Source organism: Cucurbita pepo, chromosome 12 (genome assembly GCF_057944985.1).
Source record: "Cucurbita pepo subsp. pepo isolate OVF chromosome 12, ASM5794498v1, whole genome shotgun sequence".
Classification (NCBI taxonomy): domain Eukaryota; kingdom Viridiplantae; phylum Streptophyta; class Magnoliopsida; order Cucurbitales; family Cucurbitaceae; genus Cucurbita; species Cucurbita pepo.
In genome coordinates, this window is record NC_141809.1 from 7,254,450 (window position 1) to 7,274,809 (window position 20,360).

Genomic DNA, 20,360 nt, shown 5'->3' on the forward strand with positions numbered 1-20,360 from the left:
ACACGATAAAGAGCCTACAAGTAGGCTACTTGCTGAGTCTTGTACTCCTTCCTTATTTTGCATTTTTTTTTTTTCAGGTAATAAGGAGCTAGTCGAGGTTGGGAGCGGACTCCGAAGCAGGTGTCATAGACAAGCCTCACCCGTCGTCTTCAACCCATTTGTTTTGAAATATTTTGTGTTCGTTCCTTATTCGGTGTTTTAACTATTATGTTGTGTTTTAATTACTCATGTATGAACACTGTTTTGTTTTAAGTAATGTTATGTTTTAAATACTGTTTGTTTTATTTCGTGAAAGTTTACTCACCCTTTTGGAGTATCGAGTCAGACCGGTCCTTACATATGATGACCAGATAAAAGCCTCGTTGGGCTAGGTCATGAAACACTATGAAATTAGTCTAGGTGAAGGACCCGAACGACCATGACATAAAATTAATTTTCATATTATAGTTTTACTTTTTTAATTAAAAATTTTAGAGAGAAATAACAGTTTCAATCATATATTTTTCCATTTAAAAAATAACAGTTATCAATCACGGTTCTATTTTTATTATAAACTATTTAACAACAGTAAAAAAAATAATAATAATAAAAGAATTAATTAATAATAACTAATCCCTTCCCTCTCCCAATAACTACCACCCTAAAATACTCAACTAACTTCTTCTCACAAAACCATATGTTACAAAAAAGAAAATAATGAATTAGAAATACAAACAAATGGGTTAGTTTATTTATTTATTTATTTTTGGGTTATTACCAGATCAACGGTTATCTTCCATTACACTCCTTTTCAACTATAAAGAGTGAAACAAATCATGCACAAACAAATGTGTTCATACCCATCTCTTTTTCTCTCCCATTTCAACCACATGAGTTTATTTTCAACACTTGCACTTTCTCTCTTAATTTCATTATTCTTTGCTAACCAAGTGACTACCATCGAAGGATCATTCCTCCAAAACCCAAAGATTATGGTCAAGATAACAAATGCTCTAAAATCTAAAAATCAGCTCGCTGTTCACTGCAAATCAAGCAATGATGACTTGGGAGTCCACATGCTGACTCCTTTGGCCAGCTACGACTTCAGTTTTCGTCCAAATTTATGGGGCACAACATTGTTTTACTGTTCCTTCCAATGGCCTAGCTCGTTTCATTACTTCAATGTCTACATAGATAAGAGAGATAGAGATAATTGTGAAAGTATGCTATGTTCGTGGCATATGAGTGAGGAAAATGTCTGTATGTTCAACTATAAAACCGATAATTATGATATTTGCTACAACTGGTCAGGCAAAAAATTCATGTATCCATAAATTTGAATGTTTGATTTTAATATTTAAATAAATAAATATTTTTTATATGTTGTTTATCTGGGATTATTATTATTATTATTATTATTTTTTTTTTAAAGCTTGACATGATTAGTACGAGTGAAATATAAACGATGTTAATTACCTATCGACATAAATTATAATATGAACATTTGTTAACTTATTTTGGTCACGATTGATAATCAAAACAACTATATCAGATGGGACATTGCATTAGAAGGATTTTGAGGTAGGGCAAAGGTGAGGTAGAGCCTTAGGCTTGTCCTAGAGTAGAGGCAAGTCGGTTAGAGTTGTTACATGTATGATTGAACAAAGTTTAGTTTCTATATAAGTCATGTTCGGTTAGTGACCAACCTTGTCTAAAGTCTAATGTAGCCATAAAGTCAGGCAAAAAAAAGATTTTTCATGAGTGTGACAAAATCGTACCCATAAAGTCAGGCAAAAAAAAGATTTTCCATGAGTGTGACAAAATCGTGACGTTGTATGGTTGAAAATGTACGACTGTGACAATATTTGAAAATGCTAACACAATGTACAGGGAGGTCCATCGAATCAAGTTCACAACCAATTGTTATTAGAAGACAGTCACGGGGTAGTAGTCCCATTTATTTAAGTTCCCAACTTTGGGAGAAATTAATAGAAAATGTTGGGTTTATATAAGGAAATGATAAAACAAATATATGATACAAAAGGCACTTTACATCATGTCATAAGGTAATAATACATACATTTTCCTTGAGAAATGACATATTAGAGGAGGGAAATACGGACTTACCCTAAGAAGGCATTTCGCAACTCGATCGTAGACGGTAAAATAACAATTTAAAGGGTCATTATTTTTTTAAACAAATTGAGAACGAGGAGTTTCCAAAATTTCTAAACCATTTTGGATTATAAAGAACAATAAACGGGGTTTGTCAAATAGTTATCAAATTGTTGTGTCATTTAATGAAAGAAAGTAAGAACTATTTCAAATGAACCCTATGTAGCTGATCTGGATCTCTTCGTGGTGGTTTGGTTTAAGGTTTTGTTTACGATGCTTATGAATGAAATAATTATGTTTGGTGTAGTATGGAAAATGTTATAAGAAAGAGAGGACCAATTCATCTTAGGATCATGTATTCATGATACGTAGATGTACGACATAGAGACTAGTAAAGAGTTAACCAATTCATCTTGGGATCATGTATAAAACTGTGATTGATAAATACGATTTGGGGAGCCAAGTGATGAGATATGATGTAACGCCCAAAAAAAATAAAGGAAATTAGCTCCAAAAATAACAAGCGCCCCATGTAAGATCCAAAGGATTCAAGGACTTGAAATTAAGAGGATCAAGCAAGTATGCTCTAGACATTTTTCAAAGAAATTCAACATCTCAAGACTTGTTTACTCGAGAAATTCCTTATCAAAGATTTAGGGAATTTGTAATATATTATAGGCATTGAATTTTCTAGGTCTAGAAAAGAAATTTTTATCTCTCAAAGGAAGTATGCTCTAGACATTTTTCAAGACACTGGTCTTACAGGAGCACATCCAGAAAGATTTCCTATGGAGCATAATCTGAAACTTTCTTTAACAGAAGGGGAGAAGTTGAATGATCCAAGTAGATACAGACGGTTGATTGGAAGATTAATATATTTATCCGTTACTAGGCCTGACATAGTGTATTCAGTTCGTGTGCTTAGTCAATTTATGCATGAACCAAGAAAACCACATTGGGAGGCAACTCTTCGAGTTCTGAGATACATCAAAGGTATTCCTGGTCAAGGACTTGTAGTACCACCTGAAATCAACTTAAGATTACAAGCATATTGCGATTCAGACTGGGGCGGTTGTCGAACTTCCAGACCATTAATTTCTAGGTTCTGCATTTTCCTTGGAAATTCAATTATTCCTTGGAAGTCTAAAAAGCAAACCAATGTGTCCAGATCATCAGCAGAAGCCGAGTGTCGAGCGGTGACAAATACTTGTTTAGAGTTAGCTTGGTTAAGATACATTCTTCAAGACTTGAAAGTTCCACTGTCCGAACCAGCATTATTGTATTGTGATAATCAAGCATCATTACAGATAGCAGCCAATCCAGTTTTTCATAAACGTACGAAACACATAGAAATAGATTGTCATATAGTTCGAAGAAAATTACAAGCTAGAATCATCAAACCATGTTATGTTTCGACTAAAATGCAATTGGCGGATATTTTCACTAAAAATTTGGGAAGAAGTCAGTTCGATTTTTTGAAAGACAAGTTCGGTGTGATTGACAGCCACTCTCCAACTTGAGGGGGAGTATTAAGATATAATATTAGGAGAATATATTATAATAATTAGTGTTGGAATATATCTTATACATTCTTAATTAATATTTTTTTTACTTTATGATTTGATTAGTAGTATATTTTATTTGACTCTCAAGATTTAGTTAGTTAATATTTTCCCTTAATTTTAGGTATTCGTCGGTAGCTTGTATCCTATTTAAACATTGTGAATATTAATGAAGATGTAACTTTCTGTCCCAATTCTATTTCTCATTCTTAACATAACTCCAAGTCAGAAATAGAACGGGCCTAATTACTTACAAAAGAAACAAGAACAAGAAAAGAAAGAGTGTGGTGTCCTAGCTTATCAAGGACACGATAAAGAGCCTACAAGTAGGCTACTTGCTGAGTCTTGTACTCCTTCCTTATTTTGCATTTTTTTTTTCAGGTAATAAGGAGCTAGTCGAGGTTGGGAGCGGACTCCGAAGCAGGTGTCATAGACAAGCCTCACCCGTCGTCTTCAACCCATTTGTTTTGAAATATTTTGTGTTCATTCCTTATTCGGTGTTTTAACTATTATGTTGTGTTTTAATTACTCATGTATGAACACTGTTTTGTTTTAAGTAATGTTATGTTTTAAATACTGTTTGTTTTATTTCGTGAAAGTTTACTCACCTTTTTGGAGTATCGAGTCAGACCGGTCCTTACATATGATGACCAGATAAAAGCCTCGTTGGGCTAGGTCATGAAACACTATGAAATTAGTCTAGGTGAAGGACCCGAACGACCATGACATAAAATTAATTTTCATATTATAGTTTTACTTTTTTAATTAAAAATTTTAGAGAGAAATAACAGTTTCAATCATATATTTTTCCATTTAAAAAATAACAGTTATCAATCACGGTTCTATTTTTATTATAAACTATTTAACAACAGTAAAAAAAATAATAATAATAAAAGAATTAATTAATAATAACTAATCCCTTCCCTCTCCCAATAACTACCACCCTAAAATACTCAACTAACTTCTTCTCACAAAACCATATGTTACAAAAAAAGAAAATAATGAATTAGAAATACAAACAAATGGGTTAGTTTATTTATTTATTTATTTTTGGGTTATTACCAGATCAACGGTTATCTTCCATTACACTCCTTTTCAACTATAAAGAGTGAAACAAATCATGCACAAACAAATGTGTTCATACACATCTCTTTTTCTCTCCCATTTCAACCACATGAGTTTATTTTCAACACTTGCACTTTCTCTCTTAATTTCATTATTCTTTGCTAACCAAGTGACTACCATCGAAGGATCATTCCTCCAAAACCCAAAGATTATGGTCAAGATAACAAATGCTCTAAAATCTAAAAATCAGCTCGCTGTTCACTACAAATCAAGCAATGATGACTTGGGAGTCCACATGCTGACTCCTTTGGCCAGCTACGACTTCAGTTTTCGTCCAAATTTATGGGGCACAACATTGTTTTACTGTTCCTTCCAATGGCCTAGCTCGTTTCATTACTTCAATGTCTACATAGATAAGAGAGATAGAGATAATTTGAAAGTATGCTATGTTCGTGGCATATGAGTGAGGAAAATGTCTGTATGTTCAACTATAAAACCGATAATTATGATATTTGCTACAACTGGTCAGGCAAAAAATTCATGTATCCATAAATTTGAAAGTTTGATTTTAATATTTAAATAAATAAATATTTTTTATATGTTGTTTATCTGGGATTATTATTATTATTATTACTTTTTTTTTTTTTAAAGCTTGACATGATTAGTACGAGTGAAATATAAACGATGTTAATTACCTATCGACATAAATTATAATATGAACATTTGTTAACTTATTTTGGTCACGATTGATAATCAAAACAACTATATCAGATGGGACATTGCATTAGAAGGATTTTGAGGTAGGGCAAAGGTGAGGTAGAGCCTTAGGCTTGGCCTAGAGTAGAGGCAAGTCGGTTAGAGTTGTTACATGTATGATTGAACAAAGTTTAGTTTCTATATAAGTCATGTTCGGTTAGTGACCAACCTTGTCTAAAGTCTAATGTAGCCATAAAGTCAGGCAAAAAAAAGATTTTTCATGAGTGTGACAAAATCGTACCCATAAAGTCAGGCAAAAAAAAGATTTTCCATGAGTGTGACAAAATCGTGACGTTGTATGGTTGAAAATGTACGACTGTGACAATATTTGAAAATGCTAACACAATGTACAGGGAGGTCCATCGAATCAAGTTCACAACCAATTGTTATTAGAAGACAGTCACGGGGTAGTAGTCCCATTTATTTAAGTTCCCAACTTTGGGAGAAATTAATAGAAAATGTTGGGTTTATATAAGGAAATGATAAAACAAATATATGATACAAAAGGCACTTTACATCATGTCATAAGGTAATAATACATACATTTTCCTTGAGAAATGACATATTAGAGGAGGGAAATACGGACTTACCCTAAGAAGGCATTTCGCAACTCGATCGTAGACGGTAAAATAACAATTTAAAGGGTCATTATTTTTTTAAACAAATTGAGAACGAGGAGTTTCCAAAATTTCTAAACCATTTTGGATTATAAAGAACAATAAACGGGGTTTGTCAAATAGTTATCAAATTGTTGTGTCATTTAATGAAAGAAAGTAAGAACTATTTCAAATGAACCCTATGTAGCTGATCTGGATCTCTTCGTGGTGGTTTGGTTTAAGGTTTTGTTTACGATGCTTATGAATGAAATAATTATGTTTGGTGTAGTATGGAAAATGTTATAAGAAAGAGAGGACCAATTCATCTTAGGATCATGTATTCATGATACGTAGATGTACGACATAGAGACTAGTAAAGAGTTAACCAATTCATCTTGGGATCATGTATAAAACTGTGATTGATAAATACGATTTGGGGAGCCAAGTGATGAGACATATTACTCCTTATGAATTGATGTGATCTTTCACTCTAACATAAATAGATTTGGAATAATTTTGTATCTCCTAAAAATAGAGATTTAAGGATAAATGTCAATATTGTTCATATATATTATGTTGACAAAATTGTCAAATATTTGATACAAGACTTCAAAGAATGATAATGATCATTGAAATATAAAGTAAGAGGAAGAGTATCGTAAGTAACCTCAAATGTTGAGAGTATAATTAATTATCTTTCCTGAGTGGGAGATAATTAATGCATAGATGAGAATTAACCTTAAATATATAGTTAATTAAATTATATTAGTTAAACTAATGTATGATCGGAAAAATTAAAGTTTTCTCAAAGTATCCCTGGATAATGAGAATTTTTTTATTTTGTGTATGGAGTTAAAGATTTGATCTTTAAGTGATACACTAGTTACATAAATTTAGAAAATTTAGGTTAAGATCAATTTTACCTTAGATTGTGAAGTATGGTATACGGAACATTTTTTACTTTTAAAGCAACAAAATGACTGGTATGACTATAATAATTTCTTAAACATTTGAAAGGTGTTTCACATGTGATTTAGTTTGTCACTTTCATTGTGATGATAGTGATACAAAGACTAATATGAAGGAAATTTAAAAGATCAATCTATAAAAAATGATATTGAGAGAGAAAGCATCGTGGCTGTGACCAAAATGACTTTTAATGATAATTATTTTGTTTTATATAAAATGACTCTCTAGGCTAAAGTGTTTGAGGGTCATCTAGAATGTCTAGGATTACTAGACATGTCTCATCTTCTCTAGGGCAAGTGAGAGAAGGTGTTGGGTATAGAGCAAGTGGGAGATTGTTGAGATTTATGCTCTAAAGCCTCTTAATTAATTATTTACTTTTTAACTATAATTTTTATTATTTTATTTGTAATTTAATTGTTATCCATGGTATGAAAATAAAGGTTATTAATGTAATCTCGAACAATATGTGGTTGACATAGTAGAGAATCGTGTTCAAGTAATAACCTAAAGAGTCTATAGTATATGGATAAAGTTGGGTGCATACAAGAGAATCGTGTTCAAGTAATAACCTAAAGAGTCTATAGTATATGGATAAAGTTGGGTGCTTTATCCTGGTATCACTATTGATACGGCTCACTTTGTAATCGTTACAAATGATTTTATCCAAATCGTTCATGTGGAGATATGTAAGTGGGGGTATCATATACAATGAGTTTGTATAAGACAGAACCAAAAAATATTTAAAATTTCTTTATAAATCCGTTAATTGAGAAGATTAATATTTCACATGATGATCATATGCGACTTGATCTTAATCCTGAGTGAGTTATGAACTTCTGCTTGTGAGAGCTTGTCCTTTAATTTACATGGGTGAGAATGACTCTTTTAGCCGATTCAATATACCTACCATTTTAGGGACATACCTGTAAAGATCGGGCTGACTCGATGACTCTAAAAAGACGGGTAAATTTTTCAACAAAATAAAACAACCAAAACTTAAAACATATCAAACAAAAATAAAGTTTATACAAAGTATTTTAAAACACAACATAACAGTTAAAACACAAGTTAAGGGACGACACAAAAGGGTAGAAGGACGATGGGTGAGGTTTGTCTATGGCACCAGCTCCAGAGTCCGCTCCCGACCTTGACCAGCTTCTTATTTCCTGAAAAAATGGAGAATAAAGAATGAGTACAAGACTCAGTAAGCAGCCTACTTGTAGGCTCTTAATCGTGTCCTTGATATGCTAGGGTACCACACTTTTTGTTTTTCTTGTTCTTATTCTTGTTCTTGTTGTAAGTTCTTAATTCGTTCTCCAAGACACTCCCCTTATGATTTACGGTACTAGACATAAACTTGTCAACCTGTGTCTGAGGCTTCATACATTCCAAGCGACACAGTCTTAATACCTACGCTCAAGGCTTCTTACGTTCCAAGCAACGTAGTCTAAGTCATACACATGACGTACCATGGGAGGTCTTAGGAGAATCTTAATTCATGGCTAGGGTAACTTACTCTCTTCTTGCTCCATTGTGGCCATAGGTTCTCCCCATGATATACCATAAAGGTCACGTGATCGATACATGCATGAACATGGCATAGACCATAAAGGTCACGTGATCGATGCATGCATGAACATGGCATAGACCATAAAGGTCGCATAATATAACATAGACCATATAGGTCGCGTGATCGGTGCATACATGAACATGGCATCCTGCAAATCATAACATGGCGTAGGGCATCTCATCTAGGTGAGGGGAATGAGGCCAAACGTGACATCCTGCAAAGCAAACATGGTGCAGGGCATCCCACCTAGAGGAGGAAAAAATCCTCCTTAGAAAGCACCGCATGGTGGGAGTTATGGGCCACAATTAGACATGCTTAGAGTAATACCTAGCATTCTTGAATTTTGAGTCTTGTGGACTTTGGTCCCTTATGTTTGAGTGGTACCTAACATTCTTCTTGTCTTGGTGGTTGTATAACTTGTTCTTGGTTCTTAATCTTATAAGTTGCTAAGATTCTTATTTTCTTTAGGCGTAAGTCGTTATATACATTCGTGATCATATGAACCCATCGTAATAACTAGCTTGAATTATTCTAGAAGGTCATAAGTTCATAATGGGCTCCTTAGAGGATTCTAGAAGGGTCTTGAATCTTGACATGTTTTCTTTAGGCGTTTCTTTAAGTTCCATCTTGGCTTATATTCCAAACTTGCTCCAACCAACTTGAAATCTTGAGCTTATTCTCATGTCATATAAAATAAACCTTATAGGACATGGTTGGTGATTTGGAGCATATTTAGACCTTGAGCTAGGATATGACTTCTTGTTTCGTTTTCAGGAACTAATCGTTAGAGGTTGTCATGTCATATATCGTGTTTTAGTCCTGAAAACACTTTCAAAGTAACCCTTAGTTTTCTCCCCATGAGTGCATAGGTGATATTATCACAAACGTGGCATCCTGCTAGCATATCGTGTTGCAGAGCATCTCATTTAGGTGAGGAAAATAATAAGTCCATCATGACAACCTACTCGTGGTACATATAGCAGGGCATCTCACCTAAAGAGGAATAGGAATCTCGTGGTACACTTCGTGATGGGAGATAATGGTTACTCCGAGAATGGATCCTAGCAACTTGTTAAGCATACCATCTACATTAACCTAGGTGTTTCCTTGTACTCTTGGGGATCCTAGGTTTATGCATAACGTCTTGGGTCAAGGTTGGAACCTAAAGGTTCTTCTTAGGAATAGTCCAACGGAACCTTGTACACTTAGAATCTTATTAGCAACCAAGGATACCTATGGGGGAATTTCTTATTTCATGGGTACCTCGTTAGTCATCCTAGGAGGTAAAGTCATGTGGATCGTGATGTACATTTTTTCCAATATCTTGGTTTCGCTATCTAACGTTTCCCAATGATTCCCAAACTTCATTACCTTATACAACATCATGAGATAAAGATTCATACAACATTTCATAATGTTGGGAGGTCATTTAGGACTTAACCCGTAGGTAGTCTTCCTTATGGGCATTATGGTCATTTTACCCCTAAGTCTTGGTTTTGGTACTTAACGAGTTCCAGTGACTTTCAAACTTCACCACCTCATCAATCATCATACAATAAGATCTACTGTGGAGTTTCATAGTATTTGGAGGTCATCTAGCTCATGAACCGTAGGTAGAGATCCTTAAGGGCATTATGGTCATTTTGCCCCGTTTCTTGGTTTACCTAATTATCCTTATCCATTGACCACTAAATTTCACATATAACCTAAACATGCTATAATATGCTCATCATTAAAGTTTCATAGACATCAGGGCTCATTTAGTGGGTTACTTTAATGTTCCTTAAATCCCGAGCAATTTGGTCGGTTCAGCGCCTTAACTTACGGTTCTTTGAGTTTTTTTTTCATAGATCCTTGTGTAATACTTGGTTTATGGTTCATATGAAAATCCAAGCGATTCCTACATGTATTTCTTAAGAAAAGTCCAAGGTGGCTACTTACCTCATTGTTGATGTTCAGGACCTCCGTTCTTGAGCTTCCGGTATTTGAATTACTTCACTTTTCCTTCTATAGACTCCTTATTGTGTCTAGTTTCTAGAACCATAAAGGTATATCATGAGAACTAGCCTGGAAGGGGGTTAAAATTGAAAAACACTGAGGGAAGACCAAATTTTGGGCTTACTTGGCCGGTTCAACTGAACCGGCCACGTCATCGTCTTCTTCCTCTGGACAGGAAGAAGACACGTTCGTCCTTTGCGCCGCCGTCTGGAAGTGGCCTTCCACAGCCCCGATCTCTTCGTTTATCCCCTCGATTTCTTCATGAAACTTAACGATGATATTACAAGGAAGAGCTTGGGATTGATTTCATACCTTTTGGTGGATCATAGCCTAAGATATTAGCCTATTACAAGGAAGAGCTTGAGATTGATTTCATACATTTTCTTGGATCATAGCCTAAGATATTAGCCTCCAAAGTTCGTCCAAAATCATTTTCCTCGCCAGAGCTAAAACAGGGGATTTCTTATCGGGTAGCCGATTCTAGGAGTTTTCAAGGCTCGATTTCTTCATGGAACCTCTTAAATATCCTTTCATCAAGCTATAGGAATTGATTTGGAGGAATGTCTTTGAGTGTGGAACCTTAATTTTCAGAAATCGTTCTCGGTATGCAACTCACTCGAAACGCCGGATTTCCGATATCATGGGTATTTTGTTCTATGACGTTTCAGCTCTCAATTCCTTCATATAACTTGTGGGTAATCTTGTTTGGAAACTATTGGAATAAGTTTAAGGAGGAATGGTGAAGAATTGCTCTCAAATTTGGAAGAAACCCGAGAGTAGGAGACCCACAAACTAAACTCTCATAACTCTCGAATGGGTGCTCGACCTTGCTCGAGTCTTATTCCATATTGTTTCTCATACTCCAGACTTTATAGGCGAGCTTAAACCGACATTGAAAGCTCCAGAATCGTCGTGAATTGGCAGTTAGATTTTCTGGAAAATCCGCCCGAAATATCTACTTCAGTCAGAGCCTCACCGACTTTGGTTTTGCAAAATAGCCGTTTGATGTGATGATCTGTCCATCTTCTAGATCATATCCAAATTTGGGGAAGATCCAACGGCTGGGATTTGAGTTTCGTGAGATATTTCTCAGATGGTCACTGTAGATGCATCAGAGGGCCATTTTCGTAATTATACATTCTTCCAGGGGTATTTGGGTCATTTCCCGCTTTCCGAATATTTTAATATTATATTTCCTGAAAAATCCATAATTTTTCTAAAAATCTTTTATCTCATGTTGGTCATTTTTTCTTGAGCATCTCTAAATTCTTTCTAGATAAGCAACTAAAAATTCGGGAAGGTCCTTAATAATTAGTAAAATGACCTTTTTGCCCTTTTCACTTACTTTTACTTTCCAATCCTTTCTACATAGGTCTTAAACACCTTAACATTACTTGTTAGGGTATAAAAATGACTTGCTTGAGATCATCATCCTTCCTTAATCCTTTAATTCCTCCCCTTTTGATCATTTAGGTCTTACATGGGCGGCTTATTCTTGTTAGATCTAATTCCTTTCATTTTTTGGTGTTACAATACCATACTTTGAGACAAGTGATTTTGTTGCTTTATTATAGTCATACAAGTCATTTTAAGCGTATGCCTACCATAATATGCCTACAATTTTAAGCGTGTTTAGTTTCGAACAATATTATGTTTGGCGTCCTCTTGAAATTTTCTTAACAAACATGTGGGTAAAGACAAAATATGCTAAAAACAACTCAATTTGATTCCTATTTTTCAATTTGTATTAAATACATAAAAAGTTCCAAATCTAAAACGAAATATCATTGTCTCTCACTAGTTTTCAAATGATATACATAAAAAAAGAAAAGAAAGCAAAGGCTTCATGAGTACGATCAAATCAAGTTTCTTGGCCGCTACAATTTTGATGTTACTATTGTTAGCTCCTACCGTCGATGCTCAATCTAGTGCCGATGTTGTTTTTTCTTTGAAAAGATATGGTAACATAGTGTCTGGTACTGACATCATGAAGGTAAATATATAATATGAACATCAATATTATCACTAGTTGAGCTGATCAATTGTTTGCTATAAGTTTTTGTTAGTTGTGAAATGTAGGCTTTAGCAAATGCATGGAGGGATGCATGCACGTCCAATCGTTATAGTGCAATTTTTATTCCAAGAGGGATATTTAGAGTAAAGCAAGGGAAGTTTGAAGGACCTTGTAATAGCCCAATTGACTTTCAACTTGGAGGAACATTGTAGGCACTAAAAAGTCTTCCCAGAGATAATTGGATCACTTTTGCACGTGTTGATAGATTGACATTATCAGGTGAAGGAGTTTTTGATGGCCAAGGAAAGGCAGCTTGGAAAAGGAACGATTGCCACAAATGCATAAATTGTGCCCAACTCCGGGTTGTAAGTAATATTCCTTTAGCTTTCCTTCTCAATCTCATGCATCTTGTTGTTTTTGAAAGAGCCTCTTACATGTCTTGACATTTACGATTTGGTCAATGTTCTTCATTTTCTAGAGGATAATCTTTAAACAATCCACGAAAAAAGTAAATTTTTTTTGAGTTTTCAATTTTATTGGGTTCTATTCAAATTTTTAGCATCATTACCGACTCTCACAAAATATTATTTGATTATACAAAATGTTTAGAGTTTGAGGTTCAACTTCATCACCAATTCAACCGTTAAGAGAATAACATCACTTGATAGCAAGAACTTCTATATCAACATCATCGGCTGCAACAACCTCACATTCCATAATATCAATATAATGGCACCCGAAAACAATCCCAACACTAATGGAATACACATCGGTCGATCAAATAAGATCACAATCACAAAGTCCAAAATTGCAATTGGAGATGATTGCATTTCTCTTGGAGATTGAAGCAAACTAATTGAAGTCACCAATGTGACGTGTGGACCAGGACATGGAATAAGCATCGGAAGTCTTGGAAGATACACTAACGAAGAACCTGTTGAAGGTGTCATCGTAAAGAACTGCACGTTAAATAACACCACTAATGGTATCAGGATCAAAACGTGGCCAGCTTCTGCGGCTAGCGGCACCGCCACCAATATGCACTTTTTGGACATTATAATGGTCAATGTTAGCAACCCTATTCTAATAGACCAAGAGTATTGTCCGTGGAATCAGTGCAATCGGTAGGTATGGATCGCATTCTCGAACCTTTGATTCATTTTTTCATTACAACTTCACAAATAAACCATTTGTTGTCTCATTTTAATTTTCAGATTCCTTAAAAAATTAAGATGAGTATAGTGAGCTTCAAGAACATTAGAGGAAGTTCTGCAACTCCGCTGGCAATCAAACTTATTTGCAGCCGTCACTTACCATGTGACGATGTAAAAGTAAGCAACATTGACCTCACTTACAATGGAATAAAATGTCCTATTTCCTCCCAATGCACGAATGTGAAACCTATCATTTCATTAAGGCAGAACCCCAAGATATGCTCCTCTCCTTATGTTGTCCCTTGAATTGTTCATTGCCAGAGAACTTCAAAATAATAGACAGCCTTAATTAAAAAAGTAGACTGCCTCTATCCATTTGACTCTCATTCTTTTGAGTTTCTTTTGTTGTACTTTTCGAAATAAATAAGATGGTCGAATGTTTGAAGGAGACTTTGTGTCGTGAACAACCTAATGTTTTTAGTACCTCGACCTTATATAATAAACTGGTTACAGTCTTATTTTTTTGTTCTAGATTTGAATTTGAAATAAGACAATGTAACTGTAACAACCATTATTAAAAAAAAACTAATCCATAACTCAAGGAAAGAATCTTTAACCAACAAAAACATCTAACTCCTCTTTCCCTTTACCCTAAACAAATCAATTACCATTAGAAATCTTTTAGACAGAATCAATAAGTTAGATCGAATCTCCTAACTATATCCGTCCCATATGGCACACATCCATCATTATCGTTAAAGAAGAATTGACATTAGAGGTGACTAATCTAGCAAGTCGTGTCCTTAAATCTATCTTTTTCGTCAATCATGTAATTTTCGTTGCAACTTTTGGATATGACTTGAAAAAATTTAGGTTTCAGATTAGAAAATTAAGTGACAAGTATTAATATGTATTTTAGGAATTTACATTTAATATTGAATTATCTACCTATTTATCTCGACCAAGTTTAGTTTTAGGAAAAATGTCGATAGTCCTAGAAAAATTAAATAACAAAAGTAGCTAAATGTTCTAGGAGTTTAATGTAGAGGAACTCATCAAAATTGGCCCAAATCCGTGCTAAATAAGGCCAAAAAAACAACATAAATCACAAAAGAGAGAAAATAAAAACAAAACTTGGTCTCGATCCATGATGCTATGTTTTGTGTTTTCAAGTCTTAAGATATTTGTTGTTCGTGAGTTTAGCTGGGTCGAGTTGAGATATCTTTGAGGCCTAAGTAAGTTAATTGGATCATAAATTTATTCAACTCAAACAACCCTTATTACATAATTAAATCTTTTGATTTTTATGTTTAGAATAATATCTAAAAAAAAAAAAAAGGAACTAAGCCATTTGGAAATGGCAAATGGTACCCATGCTAAGATTTGGACCACGATTTCAAATTTGGATTCAGCAACTAGCAACTGATACCCTTGACGTTCCCCTGCATCTACCATGACATACCTACATTACCAACTTATCTTGAATTGCTTATAAGAGTGAAAACTATCCACACAAACCAACACCAATTTTTGTAGCATGCTTTTTCCTTACTCACATGCCTCCTAAGATGTAATCTCATGCCTAAAATTTGGACCAGGATTTGGAATCCAAATTTGGCATCTGATGGCCCCCACAATTCCTTGCATCTTCAATGATATGGTCACATTAGTTACTTGTTTTAAATTGTTCCTAGGAGTGAAAACTATCTCTAAAAATCACGTTGCCTACTTTTGGTGGTTCAATCATAAGACTCAAAAGTTAAGCGTGTTTAGTTTCGAACAATATTATGTTTGGCTACCTCTTGAAATTGTCTTAACAAACATGTGGGTAAAGCAAAATATGCTAAAAACAACTCATGTTGATCCGTAAGAATAATTTTCCTTCTTAGAAACACTTCATGAGGAGTAAATAATATGGTCATATTGCAAAAGATATCGAAAAATGCTGGAGCCATTGGGTGTCAAATTCATACTAAAAAATTTGGTTCAAATCCTGTTCATGGGACATTACACTAATCCGTTTAAGGGGTTCTTGTTTTTTTTTTTTTTTTTTTTTTTTTGAGATGTAATCCTGTTCATGTCTCCTAAGATGTAATCAGTTTGGAAAAATCTCTCCAGATGTAATTTCATTCTCCAAAGAAAGGGGGAGAGATTGGTCTGTTATGACTCTGAGAATGTTTGCAAATAATAGAATTACATATTTAATATTATTAGGATATAATACCTCATCTAAACTATATTTAAATATTATAAGATATCCTAATATATATTAAATTAATTTGAACTTGATTCAAATTTCAAATATATTTTTATTTAATGTATCATATTTAATGGTATCATATATAATAAATATATTTTTCTTTTTAAATATATTTAATATATTAAATATTAATTTGAAACCTTCAAATTAAATATATTTATCTAATATATAAATATTAGTTTGACACTTCAAATTAAATTTATTTTCCCCTTTATATTTAATATATCTAATTATTTTAAATATCAATTTGAACACTTCAAATATTCTTTCAAATAAATTGAACCTTTAACGTTGCTATGAGCTAGCAAGAAAACCTTATGGACCTACCGATTATAAGCTCCAGCGATACAAAATTAATTAATTAAACTCTTTAATTAATCAATTTCCATTCATTAACTATAGGTCACTCCACTATAGACCTAGAGTTGCACTCTTATGTACTGTAGGACAAGTTATTTCCATTGATATAATCATTACAAGCAAGTCGATCCTTCATGAGTTGTTCATAATTGTAGCTGGGTCAAAAGTCCGTTTTACCCCTGTAATTACATTTTTCAACTTAAGTACCACTGATTCTCTAATAAACAATTTGTTTATGATCCAATCATAAACCAAGTCCCTCTTGGGCCAGAGAGAAGGTGGGGCCCCATTGTTCAAGTCCCGAAATCAGTACTTAAGAGAACAACTCATCTAGTTTCCTCATCTGGAAAAGAGTGAATTTCATCTCATGATATTATGTTTCAAACTCCCTGATTGGTCAAGTCCTTAAAATTGTAGGCACATTGAATCGGCCTAAAGAGCCATTCTCACCCATGTAAATTAAAGAACAAGCCCTCACTGGCAGGAGTTCATAACTCACTCAGGATTAAGATCGACTCGCATATGATCATTGTGTGAAATATTAATCTTCTCAATTAACGGATTTATAAAGAGAGATTAAACATTTATTGGTCCAGTCTTATACAAACTCATTGTATAGGGTAGCCCCACTTACATGTCTCCATATGAACGATTTGAATCAAATCATTTGTAACCATTACAAAGTGGGTCGTATCAATAGTGTTACCAAGATAAGGCATCCAACTTTATCCATATACTATAGACTTTTTAGGTTATTACTTGAACACGATCCTCTTGTATGTCAACCAAATACGGTTCAAGATTACATTAATAACCTTGGATTTTCATACCATGGATAACAATTAAATTACAAATAAACTAATAAAAATTATTGTTAAAAACTAAATAATTAATTACGAGGCTTTAGGGCATAAATTCCAACAAATATGACATGTATTAAGTGACAACTATATGTACGTAGTCTAGAAAAACTGATATGAACCAAGAGACATCAATCATACAATATACTTCAATGAAGATATGAAGAGAAGGTTGTCAAAATTATCAAAAGATTTTTCAATTCATGCTACATTGAAGAAGAATGAAGTTTGATTGTTGTAAATTTTGGGTGGGTTGCAATTTAGAGTAATTTAGAGTTATTGTATGATTGATGTCTCTTGGTTCATATCATTCTATGCAACTCTATGTAGTTTAGGTTGCATGTAGAATCATTCAAGCTCGACATGATCAATCTTGCTTGTGGAGTGATTCGAATCTCAATCAAGTGTTCTTGTCTTGAGATATTTGATCAACAAGAATCATTGAAGCTAGACATGATCAATCTTGCTTGTGGAGTGATTCAAATCTCAAACAAAGTGTTCTTGACTTGAGATATTCGATCAACAAGGTAATCCGAATCTTACTCCCCTTGTAGTTGATTCCTTATCATATCATTTGGTATCAGAGCTTCAGGCTCAAGATCGGATATATGTTTCCTTTGCGTTTATTTTCAATTGGTTTTTATCTTTATAGTTTTTAATCGACCCAAAATAAAAAAAATCCAATCTGGGCTCTACTAAAAAAATTTGAGAGGTGAGAATGAGAGCTTCATTTGTGTAAATGAGTGCAAACAGAGTGGCCTAAAATTCCTTAAGTGTATACACGTGAGAGAGTGTTGCGAGGTCGTCTATATTTCCATATCTTTTTTTTTTTTTTTTTTTTTTTTGCAGCAAAGTTTCACAAATAGATTCGAGGACGAATCCTCTTGAAGAAGTGGAGAATGATATGAACCGAGAGACATCAATCATACAATATACTTCAATGAAGATGTGAAGAAAATGTTGTCAAAATTATCAAGCAATTCATGCCACATTGAAGAGGAATGAAGTTTGATTGTTATTTAAGACTTTTAATTTACTTTAGGTTACAATTACATAATGGTTAATTATCGCCATTAAGTATGAATGTTACAACTCTTGGAATGTCTTTAATAGTTTCATTTTGAGGCTATATAAAGCCATGTATGTTGTATTTGTAAGTAGACTTGGGAAATATAGAAAGAAGCATTTGTGCTTTTCTTTAGCCAATGGCTAAGTTTCTTTGCAATTCTATGTAGTTTAGATTGCATGTAGAATCATTCAAGCTCGACATGATCAATCTTGCTTGTGGAGTGATTCGAATCTCAATCAAGTGTTCTTGCCTTAGGTTGTCAAAATTATCAAAAGATGTTTCAGTTCATGCTACATTGAAGTATATTGTATGATTGATGTCTCTTGGTTCATATCAAAAACACCTCAAGTCGACAATTCCTCTGTGACTTCTAAGCTCCCGAGAACCTTATCGCCACGATCTGTAGCTTCACGGACCTGAAAAAGAAATGTAAATAGGAATGAGTATAAATATATTCAATAAGCAACATACTTATAGGCTCTTATCGCATCCATGTCAGAGTAGGGAACCACCAGCTTACTCTATAGGCTCTAGAGTTTCACAGTCTTGGTACACACACTTGGGCAGAAGATTTTACCTTCATAGCGGTATCCGACATCTAAGGATGAGGCGCTACGACATATAACTTTGTACCAGGTGAGGAACATGGTGAGTGTCAGCCTGCTTGTCGTCGATGGAGGAGTGAACTGGCAAACCCGTCGCACAGGCCATGAGATCGCCCAAGGTTGGGGCGTGCTACTTTTCGATACAAGCCAGCTCGAAAAGTTATTGATGATGTTAATATAACACATGAGGAAGCAATTTGGATCTTAGGCACTCTTAGAACATCAATTATAGTAAATAACTAGCATGTTCATAAGTATTAAAACTCAAGATGTTTGAGTACTAACCTTTTGTAGTTTAAATTCCTTTTTCCTCACGAATCGGTTTCGAACCACCACTAGTGTCTTCTCCACTATTCTCCGACCTTAGAACAGGATTGTGAAATCCGGTGAGTGACTAAACTTGGGAGGGATTTAGTATATATGAAGAGAGAGTTTGTGAGAGTTTTTCTCATGGTTTTTGGAAGGGAGAAGTTCATGTACCTTGATCACTCTATTTATAGAGTTATGTTTGCATGTTGATGCAAATTTGAGATCACAAAATTTTGACACTCAATATTCCACTCAAATGTTTGGGATTATGTGGCAAACATGCAAGTTTGAGTTTACCAAATTTTGACACTCAAAATAATACTCAAATTTGTCTGTGGGTTTATTTGGCAAGCATGCAAGTTTGGTTAAACCAAATTTTGACATCCCAAAATTCCACTAACTCAAACATGGATTCTTCGATGGAGTGAAGCCAACCTTCTTACTTTCTTCATTTTAATTCAACAATTAATTTGAATAATTAATTTCAAATTAAGTAATATTAAATGATTAATTAAACCATTTAATTAATATTTAATATTAATTCAAATCCCAATCCCAATCAATTTCGACAAATATTTGATTAAAATATTTAAATCTTATTTAAATATCTCAGATTCTCTCTTTTTATTTAATTCATAAATAAAACCAAAAAAGGGTTAAATATATCGTATATATGTAGCGCATATTCCCTAATTTGAATTCGAACACTTCGAACCCACTCGTCACACTGTTCTGTGGTTTAGTTTGATATGAGCTAGTAGAGGGACCTAATGGACCTATAGATCATGAGCTCCAACAATCCAAGATTAACCGGTTAAATTCATTAACCTTGTTAACCAACACTCATCGTAACTAGAGTTGGGTCAATTAACTGTTTTACCCTTGAAGTTACTTCTTGTTTCTTATGTCCCACTGATCCTCTTATGAACAATTGGTTTGTGGTCCAACTAGTAAACCGAATCCCTCTCAGGCCAATGCGAGGGTGAGCCCCTTGTTTAATACCTAGAGTCAGTACCTAAGGGAACTACCTCTCTTCTATCCCCAAAAGTAGGTAGGAGCGAATTCCATCTTGCACCCCACGCCCCAGCCATTCACCTAGTGTTACCCCTGAAATGGGAG

The 20,360-nt window shown here is 34.2% G+C and overlaps 1 pseudogene; it reads left to right on the forward strand.

The window, feature by feature from the left end:
* The window catches only part of LOC147789897 (exopolygalacturonase-like), a 63,238-nt pseudogene extending 49,154 nt beyond the window's left edge, over positions 1-14,084 (forward strand).
* Positions 14,085-20,360: the final 6,276 nt, after the last annotated feature.